The sequence below is a fragment of the Anabrus simplex genome, chromosome 1 (genome assembly GCF_040414725.1).
Source record: "Anabrus simplex isolate iqAnaSimp1 chromosome 1, ASM4041472v1, whole genome shotgun sequence".
Taxonomy (NCBI): domain Eukaryota; kingdom Metazoa; phylum Arthropoda; class Insecta; order Orthoptera; family Tettigoniidae; genus Anabrus; species Anabrus simplex.
In genome coordinates, this window is record NC_090265.1 from 1,342,651,234 (window position 1) to 1,342,674,694 (window position 23,461).

Sequence of the window (23,461 nt, forward strand, 5' to 3'; positions counted from 1 at the left end):
TGTGTGTGGTAAATGAAATGGCGTATGGCTTTTAGTGCCGGGAGTGTCCGAGGACAAGTTTGGCTCGCCAGATGCAGGTCTTTCGATTTGACACCCGTAGGTGACCTGTGCGTCGTGATGAGGATGAAATGATGATGAAGACGACACATACACCCAGCCCCCGAGCCAGCGGAATTAACCAATTATGGTTAAAATTCTGATGGATGATACTGAGGTAAGAAAAGAATGAAACCTGGTTTTGGCACATAGCCTACTCCTGTCAAATAACACCAAGGGATATGTTTATAGCTTAACTTCTCCATCCAACAGATGAATCACCATCAGCATATGCCTTCTCTCCATATGAATACTGCAGAGAGGTTTAGAATTGAACCCAGGCTTTAGGTGCACAATCTAGTGATTAGAAAGTGTATACCATACCTTTCCTACCTTGCTGGCCAACATTCTGAATAGGACTGAAACCTGCTAACCATGGTGTCAGACCATAGACACTTGACGCCTAAATAATCATGGCTCGTCGCCATAAGACCTATCTGTGTCGGCGTGACGTAAAACAAGTTGTAAAAAAAAAAATCATGGCCTCTAGGCAGGCTAAAGTTGTATTTATTTTTTATTTGTTTTATTTCCATTTACCTATTGGAAGTGATAGAAAAGAAAGAGTAATATCTTTACTTACTTTGTATAGCCTAAGGCTTCTGCTACTATTACAGCATCCTTACTTCTGCCACCAGATTTGCAGTGGAATACCAGTAGATCATCTAAACCTGGTTTACGAATGCCATACTTCTCTTTAAATCCCTTATCAGATAGCATTCCCAGAGCATATTTTAGTTCTTGCACTGAAAGAAAAAAGCTTTTATTCAGTATTGCCTACATTATATATGGGAAGGATGAGTTTGCCAAGATGTTCACCTCTAATAACTCCCAAACCATTAAAGATATTCAAGTCTGTTTTTGCTTTTCGTAATGCTACCGGGCCGATGACCTTCGATGTTAGGCCCCTTAAAACAACAAGCAAGCGTAATGCTACCAAATGTAATAGTCAGTTTTAATCTTTATGTTGATGCTTTCATGGCCAGTAATTATAGACATGATAATAAGCTTATTTATCTGTTCATTTAATTTATTTGTATACCTACTATACTTCTCTTTTAAATCATTTTCCTCTTTTCTTTATATGCTTTAAACTGTTGCTACAATTTATTTCTGATCTGAATGGATCTAGTTAACGCTTGAGTTATCCATATTTTTCTCTATCAAAGCTTTCTGTTCAATCTTATAACCGATGTCTTGTTAGCCTTCAGTCAGTTCTAGCCTTATTTAGCAGTTCATTGAATTTATTTCTATACTTTTTATACTTCTCTTGTAAATCATATTTTTTTCTGTATTAGCCTGAAACTGTTGATTCAATTTATCTCTAATGTGAATGGATCTAAGTGCATATGTTATCCATGCTATATAACTTATTTATATTGAAGCTTTATCATTAATCTTTTTATGCATTAACAGTTTTGTTGATTTATGCATTTAATGTGTAGTCTAAAGTTTTATTTGCTGGTGCAGACTTTCAGTTTACATTCCATAATTTATTTGTAAGCTGCTCAAATAAAAATTAAAAAAAAATTGTCGTCACCATCTTCATCCAAACAGGTATTAGGCCAAGTGGCCATTTATGGTCTTGATCCATCTCTTCTGGCTGAGCATCCAATAAAGCAACTCCTCTGGGCTAGTATTGTAAAATCTGCTTTGGGATTCTTTTGCTTCCCATTCTGTTCACATGGTCCTTCCAGTTCTTTTGGTATTTTCCTACAAATTTTAACATGGGTCCTTCAGGTTCTTTCATCATCTCCCTGTTCCTCTTGTGGTCCCATCACATGTATCCTACTGTACGTCGCATGAGTTTCATCAGCGGTTATTTGGGATTAATCTCTTTTCCTCGATGGTCCATGCTTGATTCCTGACAAGAGAACTGGTCTGGCGAGTGTGCTATAAATGTGTAGGCTTGCGTTTCTCTGGGCTATAGACAGTTTCATGACTGAATTGATAGTATCCGTGGTTTTATAAAAATTTTCTATACTGTTATAGATATCGGTATCGCTGTAAAATGATCGTGAGTAGCCAAGGTAGTTAAAGGAGTTGATTTGTTTTACTGGCCTATTATTCAGTATAATTTTACTGGGAACTGCTTCTTTACTTATGAAAGTAAGGGAAGAATTCTCCAATCTTTTATACGAGCATTCATTATAAAAAACACTGGGTGAATATGCCGCAGCCTGTCGTACACCTCTGTTGATTGGTTTCTGTTCTGATATGATTCTTGTAGTATTTCTAAAAGTTTTGCTCTATTTACTCTGTTGAATGCCTTTTTATAGCCAACAAATGCTATGTGGGTGTTTATATTGAATTCCTTATGCTTCTGTGACAAAATTTTGAGGATGAAATAACTATCAGTGAATGACCTTTCTTTGTGGAATCCATTTTGTTCTTCTCCTATAAGTTGGTGTAGTAGCTGTACAGTTAATTTTTTTATCTATGTTGACATAGATTTGTTATCCTGAGTTTAGAAGGCAAATGCATTATAATTATGGTAATTTTTCAGATCTCTATTTTTATGAATGCTTTCAGCCAGCTAACAGGAGGATTTCCACTTTACTATATTCTTTCAAGAAAGTGGAGGGATCTGTCTTTGAAACTATTTCCTGCATATTTGAATAATTCCAGGTTCAGGTTGTCTTCTCCTGGTGCTTTATTTGGTTTCAGTTGTTTGAGAACTGTGTTCAGCTCATCTATTACGACTTCATCTGTAATTTTGCTCAGGGGTCTTTGAGGCGATATGTTTTCCTCTTGTGATGTCCAGAGGTTTTGAAAAATCTGGAGCCATGCCTCATGCGAGATGGGATTTATTCTGACATTTTCTCTAATTTCATTATTCAAATGATTCAGAATTTTATGTCTGAGATTGTGGTCTGAATACATCTTTCTAATCAAGGTGCAAAATCTTTCCATGAGTTTCTCTTTATTTTCCTGACTTCTTGTTTAGTTATTGCCTCTTATTTTGGTAGGCTAGTTTATCTTTTACTTTATTTGTTGATATTTCTGGTAGACTTCCCTTTTGTCAGTGATGATTTTATGGATGTTCTCATTCCATTGCCTCACATTCTCTCTCTGTGTATCAATTTTGGTTTTATTCTTAGGGTCTTGAAGGCAGCTTGCCTTATCATGGCTTGTAAGTTTACCCAATCTGTCTCTATATCTTCACTTTCTGTTACTGATCTTACCATATCCGAAAGATGCCAATTAAACAACCATTTGAAACTTTGGTCTTGGAGAAGATATGTCTTGAAGTACATCTCATCAGTTTCGGTGGGCTTCTGCTTCGTAAATCATTTTGGTCAATGTCTTACCATATTAACATTTAGGTAATTGTCTCTTCTAACTCTGGCTCTCTAAAGACTCTTAACATCTGAAATGATTTCTGAGACTTTTAGTTGCATATAATGAAATCTATTACTGATTTCTGTCCTCTTGCTGACCAAGTGTATTTGTGACTGTCTTTATGTTGGAATTTTGTGTTCATTATACTCAACTTGTACAGTGCAAAATCAATTCCTGGTGGACTCTTTGAATTTCCCAACACTGTTTTCTACTGGTTTGTTACCAACTCTTGCATTGAAGTCTCCCATCAGGATTATCATATCCATTTTATTTTGTTCATCATTTTCTGGAGATTGTCATAAAATTCATCAGTTTTCTCTTCTTTCCCTTTAGCTGGAGTGTATATATTAAATGTTAAACAATTAATTTATTGAAACCAACTATTCAATACTAGTCAAGTGTTTAGGACTATAACACTGTCATTATATTAAGTTTGAGTATGATACATGTTTCGCCTGTTATTGCAGGCATCATCAGCCATGAAATCTATCTCCAAGTCAGAGCTCTGAGTGGATGCTATACTAGGATTATTCATAAATCAATATTTTTTATATAACAATTTGCACTGAAGAAAAAGACATTAGGTCTTATGACCGAGCAATTGGCTGTGTTGTTTGGGTCATGTAGCTGTCAGCTTATATTCGGGAGATAGTGGGTTCAAACCCCACTGTTGGCAGCCCGGAAGATGGTTTTCCATTGTTTCCCATTTTCACACCAGGCAAATGCTGGGGCTGTACCTTAAGGCCATGGTCGCTGCCTTCCCACGCCTAGCCCTTTCCTATCCCATTGTCACCGTAAGTCCTATCTGTGTTGGTGTGATGTAAAGCAGATTGTAAAAAAAAAAAGGAATGGAAGAATATTACAAACAATTTGTCACAGATCCTTTCAGCAATGAAACTATTACATGTAGAAAGCAGGTTATCTTGTCCATTTCAGCATCAAAGCGAGGACAGTGTTTCAAATTAATGGAAGAACTTAATATGGGGGGAAGTAGCATTCCTTCCTTTTTTCAGTTTCTTCAACTTCAGATGGCATTTCATGACAAGTTGTGGTCAGAGTCCACATCTGCTCCTGGGAAAGTTTTGCAATCCAACACCTGGTTTCTGAATCTCTGCCTAATCATAATGAAGTCTATTTGATACCTTCCAGTGTCTCCAGGTCTCGTCCATGTATACAGCCGTCGCTTGTGGTCTTTGAACCAAGTATTGGGAAGGACTAAATTACGATCCGTGCAGAATTCAACCAGCCAACTAGGAGTTACTTTACCTATAAAGGCCACTGTCTGAATGCAAAACAGAAAGTATCAGCAAGAAACAATGTTCTCTGTAAACTTGCTGGTACCAGTTAGGGGATATAACCTGACGCTCTTAGAACAATTGCCTTGGCCCTCTGCTACTCCACTGCAGAATATGCATGCCCTGTCTAGTATACATCTAGTCATTCGAAGCAAGTAGACATCGTTCTGAATACCTGCCACCTTACTACTGGTTGGCTGTATTTAAAGTTTACTTCTTGCTTGTAGATTATATCCAGCTAAGTGTATGATGAAGGACTTGATAAGGGCAACATCTGAAGCATATGATGTGACAAAATAATATCTAATGCAGGTTCTCTGTATCATTGATGGTTATGATGTGACTTTTGATAGTACCAGCTAAATGTTTACCCTTTATATTGTACTTCTTATTGTTACGGGGATGCCCGTGGAGCAGAAAGAGGTTAAAGAAGGTGCCGGGGTGAATGGGTCTAACTACAATGTCAAGGATTGATTTTAAATCTTAAAGTGAAGGTTATATTTTCAGAACTTCAAACTTAACAATTTTTTCATGACAGTATTATAGGTACAAGTAGCAATCATTAAACAAGATTGGGAAAAATCCAAGATTCAGAACCTTAACACTTTGGGCTTTAAGCCCCTAGCTTTACATTTCCTGAGCTACAAGCTCAGATTTACAAAAGAGCACAAATTATTCAGGGGCAGAAATCCCCTAATTCAATAGCACTTGCACTCCAAATTCTAAATATCCAGCCTACCAGAGGCACTCTTTACAATTACAAAATTTTGGAAAAGAGCTAACAGGCTCTCAGTTTCTTCTAGCCTATTCAAGGCAATATCAGAAAATTACAATCACTCGCCCATCAAGGGACGACTTATAAATTGAAAGGTAATGTTATACAGGGGTATCTAGTACCCAACCTACAGGGCCTTTGCGGAAAAGAACAGGTTAAGTAAATGGCCCGAAACGCAAACTGAATGGAAGCATATGCTTGCACTCCTAGATATGAACACTAAAACAACCTATGATGAAATAGGGACTATTCCCAAACTACGGAGGTGACTCGTATAGAAATTACTTTACCACATTACAGAATGAAAAACAGTTATAAAAACGTAGTCACCTCAAACCAAGATGAAGGGGAGCTAGAGAGGGTAATTCACTTTCTATCCCCAATTAACAGTTAAAGAGTTTACAAAGTTTTTACATTAGCCGAAAGAAGATTTACATTTTAGAAAAGTTGGTTACATAGTTAAAGATTCGGACCTTTCCCTCGGGTTAAACTGCGGAGGTAGCAAGAAAGAAAAAGTTATGTGGCCGTTACCTTGTAGAAGTTCTAGCAGCTGACGAAAGAAGCTTCCCGCTTTGACACACACACTCAGTAAGATGACGATCAATTGGCCAAGAAACGTGAAAAGCCACAGTTTATAAACCCTCAGGGAAGGTTCGAGATCATTCAAGATGAATCAGGACACGCCCTCTTAATTTTTATTGGCAGATACAAAGTGAAGAAGAAATACGGGATTGGTTGGAAATTAATTACAAAAATTAGGGATTGGCTAGATTCAAAACTGGCTGAAAGAAAAGGAAAAGTTGCCAACCCAAAAATAAATGAATCAATCAGTTACAAAAACCTAGAAATACAAAACTTCTTTAAATCATAAGTTCTTGCACTTTGCACCAGGGTGCATTATCATAGTTTCTTGGTAGTGTCATCTGTGGAGAAAGGTCCAAACTTCTTGATGAATGTCAAACAAAACAAGTAGAAATTCACTCAGGTTAAGAAACTGCACAATAACAAAATTACATCATATTTCAGTGGTGACATCTTCTGAGTAAAGTTCTAAGTTGGTGTAGTTTCAATTTCACTGTTTTACCAATAGAGGAGTTCATTTAGGCACTAGTTTTGAATGCGCGGCGTTGAGGTGTACCTCCCGGTACACTTATGTTAATCTTTCTGATGCTATTAAATAAATAAATTCCAATATTTGTAGTGATCAGTCACTTTCTTATGCACCATTAGCATTACACCAGCTTGAGTTCTGATATCTTCATCTACTCTGCTATAGAATTTAAGATAATTATTTGTTTCTTTAGAATTTTCAAGCTTTCATTTAGTTTCAGTTATTGCTGCTATTGAGATACTCTTTTGGACGAGGATATCATCCACATAGTCGTCTTTGTAGGATATCCCTTGGACATTCCAAGTTCCATATTGTGTTATTTTTTGTTTCTTCCATTTATGATTCATTACCTGAGACATTGTTATCTTATTTAAGATACCGTATATCCAGCTATTCCTCCTTTCGAGGCTTGAAAGCAAAGCAGTTCTCTCAGTTGGTTGCTAGCCAATAGAAAGCAAGTCTAGTGGTGGAACTGCCACCTCTAGACTGACTTTTATTAATTGGAACAACATTTTCTGTGTTTTATCTTTAAATCTATCTTTAATCTGTTTTCAGTGTAATACTGTTTGTCAGGAACATTTTCTTCTTCTAAATTAAAATTAACTTGTTCTGTTGTCTTGAAATATAGCTGGTAGAATGTTTTCATTAGAAATTCTACTTTGAATAAGTGTATAGATCAAATTCAATTATACTCAACTATTTAGGCAGAAAGAAACAGTTAAAGCCTAAATGGAAACCAACCTAAGCAGACTAAAAGTAATTACTGTAACCTTCCAAGTTACCCAGTTATCTTAGAGCAAGAAGTAGGTCATTCATCATGATTACTTGATATCTTTTGCCATCAGTTTCCATAACGTATACTGGACCTCTGCTTGTCCACATGGTCAACTAGTGAATCCTTTTGATCTCAGTTTAGAGCAATACCAGTAATACCAGTCTTGCTACAATAAGATCTTCTTTCTCACTGAGTATTCTTTTTAGGAATTTCTTGTGAGAAAGTAACTTTGTTTAACACTGTATGAAAGTAAGTTTACAGTATTATGGGTTTGGATTTGTTTCCTCTTTTGGGACCAGTCTTATGGTTACAGTCAGATCTATGAGTTCTTTACAAGCATGTATGTCTCCAGCAACTTGTAAAACTAATACATCAGTAGGGCCTATCTTCCTTTGACTGTTCAGGTACACTGAAAATCCTCAGATTGAAACCCCTCACGTTTGATCTAACTGATCATCCTTTTCATTTAACTCACTTTATTCTGCGATTTTAGTTCCTGTTTTAATTCATCACACACATTTTCTTCTTATTTATTTACCACGGTGTCTCTGATCATATCTACAAGGCATGTTCTTTAAGTAAGTACCATTTTTATATAGAGAAAAAAGTAATGCAATTATTTAAACAGTTTCTTTTTTTTTTTTTTTTTTTTTTTTTTTTTTTTTTTTTTTTTTTTTTTTTACATGTAAGCCTGTACCTTAAACTACTTCTCAACGTAAATTCCAAGCATATTAAGGCACTTGTCATATCGTTAAACCAGCTTCTGAATTCCATCTTCATAGAAATCTGCCACCTGATGTGCCAGCCACTGCCACAGTTCATTTTTAGGTCATCATCGTTGTCGTGGCGTTGACTTCCTAAATGCTTTTTCAGGTGCAGGAACAAGTGGTAGTCACTAGACACTAGGTCACGACTATACGGAGGATGATCAAATTGTCCCCAACCAAATGAAGTGATGAGGTTTGGGGTTCCATCAGCCGTGTGAGATCGCACATTGTCATGAAGCAAAAGAATCCCCCTTGTGAGCATGCCATGCTATTTGTTTTGGATTGCGTGTGGACAACTTCCGATAATCTAAGCATCCTGACACAATTTCATAAAGAACACTCCTTGAAATTTCAGGCAACTCATAATTTTATGACAAAATTGTAAAACATATGTTTTCTCAAACCTCTGCATCAACGTTTTGCACCAAGTCTTCAGTATTGATAGACGGTCGCCCAGTATGCTTCTTGTCATGGACATTAGTACGGCCTTCTTTAAATGCTCTTACCCATTTTCTTACCACTCCTTTGCTCATAGTGTGTTCTCCATACACTTCACTAATCTACCAATGAATTTCAACAGCTTTCACGCCTTTTCCATTTTAAAAATCGAATCACAACGTGTACTTCACACTCGGCGGGACCGTTAATTGTCAGAGGCATTTTCAATACACACAAACGTAAATACGGGTGAATGCTTTCGTAATGGCGTTTGTGGCTAGCCTACAGATGTACCTACTGAGCGCGCATGCTCTGAACCACGATCAAAGTGCTGCAGTAGCCATATTTAAAAATGATACTTGCTTAAAAAACACACTGCTACATACTAATTCCATTACAATAACGTCAATAAATACCTTTGATAGAAGGGATTCTTCCATCATCCCCTTACAGTGTCCTCTACAGAGATTGTAGCACTGCCATTGTACCTCTGCTATTGTTGCTTCTCTTCCTTTGGTGGCACTTCATTTTTATGTTTATTTCTGTAATAGGATGGCGATCTAACAAAAATAACACATCCCTTTAACTATAGATTTTATATTGGTTCACTATCCCCTACAGCTCACGAAAAAGGTAATTGTATATATTCTTTTTCTATGCTAATTACAGAGAACTTTCATCTTTGTTGTTGACAGAAAGTCTGATAGCACCTCAACATTAAGTACCATACTTTATCATTGTAAAGTGAAGTTACTGTCACCACTCCATTGCTGATGAAAAACCTCAGAGGTCCCATTTATCATCAACTGACACTGCAGATTCTCTCCCCTGATATTTCCTAAAATCTCTTGCAGTAGATAATGTTGTCTCTTCTTCCAGCCTGATGATAATTTTTCCTTTTGCACATTGTGAAGCCTTTTTGTGTGGCATGTAACAAAATTTGGAAGTGATTTTAATCTGCTGCCAATTTCACAAAACAGGTATACTTAACATCCATTACAATTAAGGAAACTGTTCTCTTACTGGCGTGCATTTTATCTGAAAAGGAAACGGCATTCACATTTTCAACTCCAGATATGGAAGTATATCCCTTTTCTTCACTCATACAACAGAGATAGAGCAGGTTCCAAACATTTCATATACTAGACACCAAGAAGAGACTTTAGTATACTCAAGCATCTTGTGTCTAATAACATATATCTCGAATGGTCTTCACTATTATTTGGCTCAGCATATACATGAAATGTATTCTCACTCATGTGGACCAGGAATGCGTACTGGTTTTGACATTGTATGTTAGTACCCACTAAACCTTCATAGCTTCTACTTATTTTCTCTGCATGCAAAACTTACTAAAAGCACAAGAATATGGTGTAGACAGAATAGGATAAGCAGGATCTCATTATCATGAGTAAATAAAGTCCAAATTCAAAACAAAGGGAGCTTTTTCTTGCCATAAAATTATTAATTAGTTCTTTAGAAGCCACACAGTGAAGTAGTTATTAAGTACAAAATTGTAGACTTCTATTAAAAGTGAGAGCAATTAGAAAAGAACAACAACTCTCATAATGTCAAGTTGACAGCTCAAATAGGGGTGTACAAGTCCAGGGTTGTAGAAAAGATCACATATAATTTAAAAGAAAGTAAAAAATGGTTCAACCTTTCAGTACTATTAAAATAAGAAATGTAAGATTATATTTCTACTTAATTAAAATTGGTACCAGTTTTGACCAGTATTTTTGGTCATCATCAGCCAATCACAAATAAGTTTAAAACAATGCACAGATAAATAAATTGCGAAGTATAAAGAATTCTGTAGATTGCTGTTAGTGAAGCACTAAAATCTTTGGGGAGTACTGTGCGTTGAAATATAACCAATCACAAATAAGATGCACAGGTGAAAATATGAAGTGTGGATGATACTGTCAGGTATAGTTTATGAAGCACTATAACACAACCATTAGAGAGCATTGTGGGAAGAAGTCCAGAATCAAATACGTATCCAAATATAGTACGGAGCAAATTCTTGAAGAGTTCAATTGCACTTTATGAGGCACTGTATAATTTTAGGGACTAGTACTGCCCGTCAGTAGATCCAAAAAAGAAGAAGTCGCCGATCAAATACGCACATGTACTATGGAGCAAGTTCCTGAAGAGTAGATCGGCACTGTGCTTCTAAAAGTCTCTTTAAGTTAGATGTGTTAGAGAGCACTGTGTGAAGAGGTCCAGAATCAAATACGTATCTAAATGTAGCACGGAGTAAATTCTGGAAGAGTTCAGCTGCAGTCCATGAGGCACTGTATAATTTTAGGAATTAGCACTGCTTACATATAATTTAAAAAAATATTTGTTTAATGTCAACCTAGTCAATACTTACAATTACCACTATTGTGGTTAAATGATTATAAATAATTGAAAAATCGTGAACATGTTTCGCCCTTCTTAACGGGCATCATCAGCACTATGAACAACTTTAAAAATAATAGTTACATTTAAGACTGTCTTACAATAATCAATAATATAAGATTGGAATAAAATATGACATTAAAAGTTGTTTTTGATACCATTATTAAAAAGTTATAAGTAAATCTTATAAACAACAAGTTTGGTAATAAAATCAAAATAGTAACTCAGTTTAAATATCTTGGAGAAGTAATAACACATAACTTAAATGAAAAAATCTCAATCCAAGTAAGAACAAATAGATTAGCTAAAGCACAAAAATTAACATGGGATATCTACAAAAAGAAATGTCTATCAATAAATTCAAAAATAAAACACTACAACACAGTTATAAAACCGGAAGCTACATATGCAGCAGAAACACTCTTTTACCTGAATAAACAATCAAAGACTGACAGACTTCAGAAAATTGAAAGGAGGATTGGAAGAACCTGTATCAACAAAAAATATCAGAAAGATGGACAGTGGCGGTTAATACCTAACAAAGTCGTGTACAAAGAGCTAGAACCCATTACAGATACTATGCGTAAGAGGAGACTGGGATTCTTTGGACATATCATGAGGATGCAGGACTCAAGACTTCTGAAACAACTAGTACAACACAATCTCGTCTCAAAAAATACCACAACAGGATGTAAATGGATCAGAGAAGTAAGAGAGGATCTGAAGGAAATAGGCCTTACAACAGAAGACACCAAAAATAAGATAAAATTGAATACAAAACTCAAGAATACAAACCTCCGCTTTACCCTTACACAAAACAAACCAACAACACGCACATTTTCAACTGAGGAAAGGGCACGAAGATCGGAGCGTCTGAAGAAGTACTGGGAGGACCGCAAAGCCCGAACAATCCCTTCAAAGAGACCTGAACGACGGACTGACTAAAGTGATCCTATGTGGTCATAAAAGAAGAAGAAGAAGAAGAAGAAGAAGAAACAACAAGTTAAAACAATTGTAGGTCAATCTCATAATCTAGTCTAAAAAATATATATGTTAATGTTGGTAGGAAGATTGTCAAACAGCATTCGTCTGAAATTGAAATGGATCCATTTTTATGTAACCCATAACCGTATACAACCACAACTGTTATTTTTGTACATACACTTTAAATGCATTTTTTTATATTTTTCTTTACAATCTATCCAACATTCTAATCATTGAAAATTTACACAACAGAAGGGATACTACAATTATATTGATAAATATCTTCAATCCAGTGCATTGTCGTGAATTTACGACGTGTATTTTTAATTCAACGTATTCTTATTCAACTGGTTTCATAACCAATTTAACTCAAGAAGAATTACCATGATCATCCCTGACCTAATCTTCTACTACATGATTAATTAGAGCCCTTATTTTGTATATATTTTATTCTTTGAATTTTCTACTTGCTGATGAATACAGCTTAATATGGACCTTCACCAAATGTTAAAGAAGTGGAAAATGTTGGTAGGAACTATATAAGGACTGGAATATTGAATATGGGTTTGTAAATTTAGCATTTTAAGGAAGTTGAATAAAATATTAGGTTTTTCAGAAATGTCATTTAAATTCAAATTGGGGTTGAAGTATTGGTCGAGATGAATAGAAGAATTTTCCGTAGTGTTTAGAAGTAACTTTAAGTATTTTTATGTCTTTATCAATCCTGGTGAAATTATGATTAGAATCTTGTATGTATTGTCCTATTGCAGAGAATCTGTTGTATTTTATGGCGTTGATGTGTTCAGAGTATCTGATATTAAAGTTACGTCCTGTCTGTCCAGTATACGAAGAGCTACAGTTATTGTATTGGAATCTATACACACCAGATTTAGAGAAAACATTAGACTTATTAATTGAATTAGAGTTGTGTAAGAAATCAAGATTTCTGTTATTGGTTCTAAAGGATATTTTCATGTTATGTTTTTTAAGAATGTTGGTGATTTTATAAGCGTTTTGAGAAAAAGTAAAGGTGGAAAATGCAGTGGGTTTGGTTTTATCTTTTGTTAGTGTAGTTTTGGGGTGGTGTTTGAATTATTTTATTGATAATAGTTTATGAAAGATTTGTTTAATTTTGCAATAGTACGGATAGTGTTTAATTCATTATTTAAATCTTTTTTTAGACATTGGGGTGTTAAATGCATGAAAAATTAGGGTGTTATAGGGAGCTTGTTTATGTGCTTGTGGGTGTATAGAATCTTGCCGGATAGAGGTTGCTGTTTGAGTTGGGTTTTCTGGAAATTTTGTAAGTTAAAGAATAAGGATGTCTGGTAATAGTTAAATCAAGAAAATTAAGGGTTTTGTTATGTTCAGATTCAAGGGTAAATTTAATGTTAGGGTCAATGTTGTTAAAAAGAAGAAGAAGAAGAGTGGAGTCAGCACTGGATGATTCTTCGTTTAAAATAACTATAGTGTCATCGACATACCTAGCCCAAAATAAGACATTTGAGAAATTATTATTATTGTTGATTTTTGTAGTTTTCCAAGAAATATTTCAGCTAGGATGCCTGAAGTTGGTGAGCCCATAACTAGACCATCTTGTTGGTAAATGGTGTTATCGAAGGTGAAAAAGTTATTGTTGATTACTAATTTTAATATGGACATGAAGTCCTTAATTTCTAATGTACTTAGATGACTGAATTTATTTGTTATCAATTATGGGTGGTAATTTGGAAATTGGAATACTGGGGTACATGTTTACAATATCGAAAGAATAGAGAGAGAAATTTGGTTGGATGTCAAAATTTTTTAATTTTTCAATTAATTCGGAAGTGTTTTTGATAGATTTATTAGATACAAATTGATAATTTTTTAATAAAAAATTTTGTATGAATTTAGAAATGTTGTATAAGGGGCTAGGTCTGTAATTGGTGATAGGTCGGATCAGAATGTTGGTTGTATGAAGTTTGGGATGGGCTTTGGCAGTAGGTAGGCTGGGGTTTTTCATGATCTGTGAAGAGAAAAGAGATGTTTTTTAAAGTTTCTTTAAGCAGACATTGAATTTTATTGGTTGGGTCTTTTTTAATTATAGAAAAGAAAGGATTGTTGAAGAAATCTTTAGTTTTTGATATGTAGTTGGATTTATCCATTAAGACAGTTGTGTTGCCTTTATCGGCTTTGGTAATGATGATGTTATTGTCATTAATTTTCTTTTTAAGATTTGAAATATGTTTATAATCATTATTTAAACCTTTAATGTTAAGATTGGAGACAGTATTATTGTTATTATTAAAAAAACCTTTTCAAGTTTTCTTTTTACTTCATGTCTGATTTCATTTTGATGTTCAATTGGCATTTTATTAATGGCTATTTCAGATTCAATTACTAAATTTGTGGCTATTAGTGAACTCACTTCCATACAGAACAATATGAAATTCGTATCTCTTAAAGATCACATATCTCAAGAACCAGTTTTTAATTTATTTTATTGGATAGAACAAGCAGAAAAAAGTGGTTCAGAAGGTTTTAATGTTGGAAATAGTGTTTTCTTCACCAGTACCATGTCAACTTATGCTAATGAATCATCATCATCATCATCATCATCATCTGTGGATCCTTCCAGCAGCTTGGGTAGGATTTGTGTGAATAACATGCCTCCATCGGGTTTTGTCTCAACCATGTTCATTCTCTGCACAGACTCCTAATGATACAACATCGGAAAATCTGTAGGCCCATCACTCAATGCAGCACTAGATGAGAGGGCCCAGGTGTCACGCCACCTATTCGTAACTGACAGCAGTACTGGACTAAGGTTTCTAGTAGATTTTGGGGCAGACATTTCAGTCATACCTCCAACACAGAGCAGAAGAATGCTAATAAGAGACAGCTCTTCGCGGCAAATGGTACCACAATACAAACATATGGTGAGCGTTTATTCAAATTAGATTTAGGCCTCAGAAAGAGATTCTTGGCTTTTTATTCTAGCAGATGTTAATCATCCCATTATTGGCGCTGATTTCTTAGACTATTTTAGGCTTCTGTTAGATGTTCAGTCCAAACGCCTGTTCAACAGAGAATCTCTCATTTCCAACAGAGATGTCCTAACTTGTCAGGATCAAATTCCAGCACTCACCATAAGCCCACACAACAAATTCGAGGTCCTCTTAAGAAAGTGATAATAGGAATGTTATTTGCTTTTCTTCCCACTAAATACTTTTATGGTTTTTGGAGACTCCAAGGTGCCGGAATTTAGTCCCGAAGGAGTTCTTTTGCGTGCCAGTAAATCTACCAACACAATGCTGAGCCAGGATCGAACCTGCCAAGTTGGTGTCATAAGGGCAGCGTCTCAACCGTCTGAGCCACTCAGCCTGGCCTCTTAAGAAAATACCCCAATCTACTCTCTATAAAGTCCAGTTTCAACCAACCTGCAGTTAGTGTGCATCACACCATAAACACAACAGGATCACCACTTTGTGCATAAGCTAGATGATTATCACCTGATAACTTTGCACAAGAAAAAGTTGAGTTTCAAGAAATAATCAACCTAGGAATGTGGAGACCTTCCAAAAGTTGCTGGTATAGCCCTCTTCACTTAGTTCCAAAGAAAGATGGATTGTGGTGACCTTACCGTGAATATCAGGCTTTAAATGCTAACACAGTGCCAGACCACTATCCCATTTCTCATCTACAGCATTTTAATTGCCAGCTCAGTGGGAAGACCATATTCTCCAAGGTGGATTTCATCCGTGCCTACCACCATATTCCTGTTGCACCTGAAGATATTCAGAAGACAACAGTCATCACCCCTTTAGTCTTTTTGAATTTGTGAAGATGCCATTCGGACTATACAATGCAGTAAAAACTTTCCAGTGTTACATGCACAGTATCCCCAATGATCTGCCCTTTGTGTACTCTTATCTGGATGATATTCTTGTAACCTCCGAATCAGAAGAACAACACACTGTACACCTCCAGAAACTGTTTGAATGTCTGAGCCAACATGACATAACATCACTATTAATTTGTTGAAGTGCATTTTTGGTGAAAAAGAAGTATCATTTATAGGTTGTCAGGTCTTAAATGCTGGGGCATTTCACTTCTGATCAGCAGAGTAAAGAATATTGTTGACTTTCCTCGCCTTCAACACAGTAGCAGAACTAAGTTGATTTACTAATAAACGTCTACTGATGTTCACTGCCGTGCACAGCAAATACTCAACAGCCCCTTTTTTACCTGTGCAAACATAAAAAAAGGAAAGACAATCGCAGATTCATTGGAACATTTCAGCAAACCCGGCCTTTGCTGCTTTAAAAGAAGTGCTTTCTAAGGCTTGCCTACTCACTCATCCATCACCTGAACTCACTCTCATCCTAATGGTTAATGCATTAGACTCTGCAATTGGTACCGCACTCCAGCAACTTAGGAATGGCATACCAGAGCCTCTTGCATTTTTCTCACGATGTCTGACAGACACACAGTGCAACGAAAGTACATATGACCATCAGCTCTTGGCAGCCTATTCTGCTGTGAAACACTTTCGGTACATGCCAGAAGCTGTACAGTTCACGACCTTCATGGATCACAAGCCTTCAACCTTCTCCTTCAAACAACATCCAGATAGAGCGATGCCAAGATAATTGCACCAACTAAACTACATAGACCAGTTCACCACAGACACACACTGTATTCAAGGAGGAGAAAATGTTCCAGCAGGTACTTTTTCTCTAATTGCAGACATTACATTTCCAGCGAGCATTTCATTTGGAGCCGGGCTGAGTGGCTCAGACGGTTAAGGCGCTGGCCTTCTAACCCCAACTTGGCAGGTTCGATCCTGGCTCAGTCCGGTGGTATTTGAAGGTGCTCAAATACGACAGCCCCGTGTCGGTAGATTTACGGGCACGTAAAAGAACTCCTGCGGGACTAAATTCCGGCACCTCGGCGTCTCCGAAGACCTTAAAAAGTAGTTAGTGGGACGTAAAACAAATAACATTATTAATTATTTCATTTGGAAACATTGCTATGCTTCAGAAAGATGATGTATAACAAGCCAACCTTATGAAATCAGAATCCTGTCGCTACAGTTCAGCGAGATGACTTTGCTTGGTGGATCCCAAATAATTTGTGATCAACCACGGAGAAACTCCATCCATACATTCTTGCAGCAATCCACAGAGAAACTTCGTCCATAAATTCTTGCAGACTATCAAGAAACAATCTTCTATTCACTGCATAACTTGTCTTATCCTGGCATTAACGGCTCAGCTAACCTGATTAGTAGACAGTGATTTGTTTGGCCTTCATTGAAACAAGATATTAGCTTTGTTCGTGCAGCAGTGCGAAACTATCCCAAACTGTCATGCGCATGTGCACATGTACTTCACTGTATTTGAAGCGTTCATGCAGTGAGAGTTCTGTATTCTGACTGCTAGTCTGCTGTTCTTACATTAAAATGCTGTTCTTACAGGCGTTGATTCCAGTTTTGTATAGTTTTAGAACAGTCAACAGAATTTGGGGATTGTTTTCGGATTTCTAAATGACGCATGCACATCACCCCTCATCACACGTTATTCACAAAGCACAGATCCTTATAAATAAACTTGTTCCTGTTTTTCTTGAAAATAATATTCCTTGATGGTGATATTCTTAAATATATTTTCTTAATTAAATATAGCAATCGCGCATTCAGTTTTTATGAACATAAATGAAGGTTAATTTTCATCTAGTACATATCCTTAATTAAAAACATCACTATTAATACTGTGATATTGTTGACAGGATATACACAATTTGGCTCACAAATCTGAGATAGTTCATGATTTGTACAAGTGCGCACGATAAAACACATAAGAACTGTCAGTGTAAGTAAGTCTAGGTATTGTAGACAAACTAGATACATTCTAATGATCTGTTGGTTTATGCTTACTGATAGGGTGGTAACTAATAAAAAATATTACAGATCGTTGATGAAATAAAAACTTGAATATTTTCAGATAACAGACATTTGTTTTACGAGTGACTCCAGTGCATCTTCAACTGATGACGACAATCTAGATGTATTTGATATTAATCTGAATAGAGCAAGGCCGAAGAATGACAATAATTGTATTGTATCATAAATAAATATTCATTGATCCTTGCATCATATTATTGACACTGATTGAGCTATTAATACTATCCCGTACAAATTTATAGAAATGACATAATGTACACTTCAAAATAAGTTCTTTTATTCGTACCTTGCAATATTTACAATAAAATATTATGTTCAGTAGAACACAATGCCAATCAATTGATCATTCCATCAATCAGTCAATCAAATCCTATAGAAATTAATGGAAATTAATTGGGAATGGTGCTGACATCTAACAGCAATATTTACTACTACATGACCGTTCGCGCAGGAAAGAATCAGAAACCGTTTTTCCAACTGTTCCTAATCCGCACATGCGCTCTTGTACAAATTACGAACTATCTCAGATTTGCTGCACGAACAAAGCTATTATATTGTGGGCCAAATCGTGTATATCCTGTTAAGAAACTAAAATCTGGAGATGTTCGAATAGCACTATTGACAGCTACAGTACAAGGAAGTAGATGATTAATTCTCTCACATTAATCTCGACATTGTTGAACCCTTACCCACTTCTCAAAGTCCACCTACCTGTTGATAATGATCGACACATCTTCATGTTAACAAGAAGCTTTACTTCTCAAAGACATTGACATAAGACTATTGCCAAGACACTTTTCTCTTCATAGATTACTTGTTTTGATATCCCTAAATGTATTAGGCCTCCAACTGATCATGGAAGACAATTCGATTGGCAACTTTTCATGCATCGCACCATGTTGTTAGGTATCCAGCATATTAAGACGACTGTTGACCACCCTGCAGCTAACGGTACAATAGAGTGCTAGCACAGAAATCTAAAGGCAGTGTTAAAAGCTCAACTTTCATACATCTGGGTTGATGAATTGCCTACTATCCTAATGGGACTCCATTCTTACGTAATTCTAGAGTACAAAACAACATCTGTCAAAATGACCTACGGCACTCCCATAAGATCATAAATATATATTCATTCGTCCTTGCATCATATTATTGACACTGACTGAGATATTAATACTATCCGGTACAAATCCATAGAAATGACATAATGTATACTTGAAAATAAGTTGTTTTATTCACACCGGTACCTTGCAATATTTACGATAACATATTACGTTCAGTAGAACACAATGTCAATTAATCAGCAGACTTCATCTACTCCTGTAGCCCAAAAGAAAATATCCCAAATTTTGTGCTCACAGGGCGAGTTAGCCGTGTGGTTAGGGGCGCACAGCTGTGAGCTTGCATTCGGGAGATAGTGGGTTTGAACCCCAATGTCGGCAGTCCTGAAGATGGTTTTTTGTGGTATCCCATTTTCACACCATGCAAATGCTGGGGCTGTACCTTTTTTAAGGCCACGGCCGCTTCCTTCCCATTCCTAAGCCCTTCCGATCCCATCGTTGCCATAAGACCTATTTGTGTCAGTGCAACGTAAAGCAAATAGCAAAAAAGAAAAAAAATGTGTTCAACTTGCAACAGCATATGAACTCTCTTCAGCCAGGAAATAACAACACCACTCATCCAAATCTATCTTCATCCATCCAGAGCTTATGACCAGTTCACATGTTTTCATCTGCCAGGATGCTGTGAAGATATTTGTACAATCCTTCTGCAGTGGACCCTATCGTGTTCTTACTTGCTCAGATAATAACTTCACTGAAGAGCAACCAGAACGTATCTATCGATAGACTGAAACCAGCCTTCTCACTAAAGAATTTAGATGACCCATCCTCAATCCAGCCAGCTACAAAACAGGCCACTCCATTTACCCCTGCTTCAGATGAACAGCCCTCCAAATGTCGCATTCTGGTCGCACGGTGCGCTTTCCTTTGAGGTTCCTGGACATTGTCATTGGGGAGGGAGTATGTGGCCGCGACTCAGACCATCTTCATTTGTTTGGTCAATGCCAGACCTCTACTGGGTCAAAGAAGGAAAAATTTTAAAATTTTCAGTAGGCTTAGACTTTTGTTTTTAACTCTTTGGTAATCTCATTTCTGAAATAAACAAAATATCTTCTCTTCTATGTTCTTAATGTAATCTTCAATATAGTCATAAAATTTAGTTAAAATAATGTGTGTTTCAGTTAAACAACTACACTCCTAGTCTCTTCTTTATGATCTTTTCCATTATCTTAGGGCAGTGTGACAGCAGGATAATCCCTCCGTATTTGGTACTCTTCCTCCTACTTCTTTTCTGAAATAATTGTTTAGATATGTACCATTTCACTGTTCACAACAAGATCCAATGGGAACAAAAATGGAGCTTAAGTCATCAGAACGTCGATATTAAAGCGTCAGAATACTACTATGAGCCGAAGGAGTAATGTTTTCGTCAAGCGCTCGGCGAAAAAGAAGCATAGAAGGCGGTGATAAAGAATGACGTATGAAGATTGTTAAGAGTTATTATTAAACTTTTAACATTCAATTCGCATAGAAGGAGAACATCACGGTCATTTGTAAGAGGAAGAAAAACATCATTACACCAGAATTCTAGCCATAAGATAGAGTGAAACTTTTGTTCACAACTGTTTACGAAATATTAGCGCTACAGAATATTTCATGCCACGAAATTAAATCGTATTTTAAAGTATGAAGAGTTCCACATTGCTACGTCACGATATACACCCAAGACGACGTATTAGCCGATACCATCAATTTTTAGAGGCTAAAGAGCTGTAATATCGACAAGAAGGGAGAGAAGAAAAATATATAGACACATAAATCTCCATTTGATTGGAATATTCACTTTTACATACTCCAAATTTTAGAATATTTCCAAGATTAACTTTTCTAAGAGCAATATTCATTTGCAGATGGTAGAAAAGCATATCCATAAGATGACGACATTAACCAAACTGACGTCTTGTTTTGTTCCAATTGCTCGAGAGACCAGCAGCATGCATTAGGAAAATTAAGGCGAGGCTACCTAGATGAAGGGCGCACACGATGATGTTTCCAGCCCATAAAGACTGGTAACCAGACGAGACAGTCCCAGATGTTCCCATACAGATGAGGGAAATGCCAGGAGCTGTGCCCGCATGTCCATCCACCTGGACATGAGACGACTACGGGGGAATCGGAGCAAAGATGAGTTTCTTTAAGTCAACCCTACAAGTAAGAATTTATTCATTTTTCAAAGTGCTATTCTAATTAATGTCAGTGAAATGATTATATACGAGAAGACGAATACCATAGTTAGGTTAAAGGTTGATAGGTATTCATCAGACTTACATGTCAAATCCATGTGTAGGATATAGTCAACCAGTGATAATAAAGCATCCGTTCATAATGCTGTCAATGTAATATGAGAGGAGGTTAACTTTTTATCTCTTTGTGAATTTCATACGACGTTGCGATAATATTAGGCTTATGTGAGAACTTATGACATCATATAGTAGTGGAAATGAGATCGTATGTAAGATATGTGTACTAAATAGAAGGATGTGGTAATATTTTACGGAATTATTAAAAGATTGAGACTATGACAGAGTAGTTAGGTACACGGTCCATGATGACAATTAGAAATATGTCGAGTTGGAATGAGTTAATGCAGTTACTGTGAAGTGAAATGCTACATTGATATGAAATGTGAAATGTTGGTTTTAATGTGTATAATATGAGGTTATGATGATTAATGTTGGTGATGATTATTGTTCTTCGTGAGTGTAGTCATAGTTTGTTCTAAGGAAGATAGTATTCCAAGTTACGTATTCTTGAGGTAGTTAATGAATATAATTTGTCTTCGATCAACCGTTTATCCTTGAAAAAGCCATAAGTAGAGTAGGATACAATCTCAATGACGTCCGTATGTTGATATTTTTATTGAAGATCACCAAATGATTCTTGATGAGGAAGATGATGTTAAATTAACCTACATCCATGTATTTCTTCTAATCGTAAGAATTTTCTCACATATTAGGGAAGCTTTGAAGTTTATTCCAATACAGTACCCGATATCACTGGTACTTAGCTTCACAACTAAGAGTTGTTGGTAGTAAGTAAAGTCTTCTCACAAGGTAGACCACCTAATTACAGTATGATTTGATGGAGTGATGGTCAGATACACTTGATAGCACAATGTTATGACATACATATGCACTTGAATTAATTAATGATCTCAAATAAGAGAACAATTTGCATAATTTGTAGATATGATGTTTGATCATAATATTTTAAGGAATATATTGACTTAAAGGGAGTTGTCTTTGTCTCTGTAAGAAGAAATGCCAAGAAATATGAGAACATATTTGGAAAGTGCGATATATGTTATATGTTTTAAATATTTCTGAAGATATTTTCTCATGTCAATCTGGTTGTGTATTTGGACACAAATAGTTTGAGTCAAGCAAAGTTAACTTATTGTCATGAATTAACGAATATTAGATGAAAGCAAATAAAATTTTCAGAATAACCTTTCAAGAATTTACATAATGAAAGATGTGATTCCAATTTTTGATTTATTCATTACCAAGTATGGAAACTGTGTCTAACATTTAAAGACTCTCAATCTACGACAGTGTATATAGTGTGTTTCAATGTAATTTTCATTCATTTAATTAGATGCATCTAATGTCTTTGTCTAGCTTAAATTATTTTCTTTTCAATCAGATATTTTCAATCTAGTATTTTTCAATTAATATCTTTTAATGTAATGTTTTTAATTTTTAATTATTATAATTTGATATTTTATTTCAATTCAATGTATACAACTTAACATTTCAAGATGAATTTTGAGACATATATCAGTACTCATTACTTACCATTTCAAAGAGGAAATCTTGACAACCTTTCTTGATTTATAATAAATGACGCATAGTAAAAGTTAACCATTCTTTTAACGACTTTTAGAATAGTTGCTTAGATGTAAGTGCTAACAACTTGATAATTCCGTAAGCCGGAGGTGGAAACTAACTAGGAATATGGGTAGGAGACGTCCTCTGCGTAAGTTAGATATTTCCACCACTAGCATAAATCGGTGATCTTTTCTCTAATGCGGAACCCATAGCCTGTAAACTGTGAACAGCGACAAATGTGATCATATTTGAGCTAGCCTGGATCTTGTGCGTCTCGACCTGGACGTGGGAACGGCGCAGATAGCTTTCCTTCCAATCGTCCAGAATCTTATTCTCTTTCCACCTTGCTTCTAGTATTTGGGGTAGCCACTGCATACCGTGTATTCCTGCTGCTTTCGTCATATTTGCTGACAATTCATCTGGTCCTGATAACTTTCCTCCTTTCAGCAGTTTCAGGTCATGTTCTATTTCTATCCACATAATGTGACTCATTCTCTTCTGGTTCATCAAACTCATGGATTTCATGTTCTTCATCCCCATTCAGCAACTTGTCAAAATAAGTCCATCTCTGTTCTTC

The 23,461-nt window shown here is 36.0% G+C and overlaps 1 protein-coding gene across 5 annotated transcripts in view; it reads left to right on the forward strand.

The window, feature by feature from the left end:
* LOC136878797 (mitochondrial mRNA pseudouridine synthase RPUSD3) overlaps positions 1-23,461 on the forward strand; it is a 192,446-nt gene that overhangs the window by 49,372 nt on the left and 119,613 nt on the right. The window contains exon 1 of one of the 5 annotated variants that reach the window (XM_068228941.1): positions 59-214. The exons of the other annotated variants lie outside the window; for them this stretch is intronic. The gene's annotated coding sequence lies outside the window, so the exon portion shown is untranslated. Of the gene's footprint in view, positions 1-58; positions 215-23,461 lie in introns of those variants that run through there. 5 annotated transcript variants of the gene reach the window in all.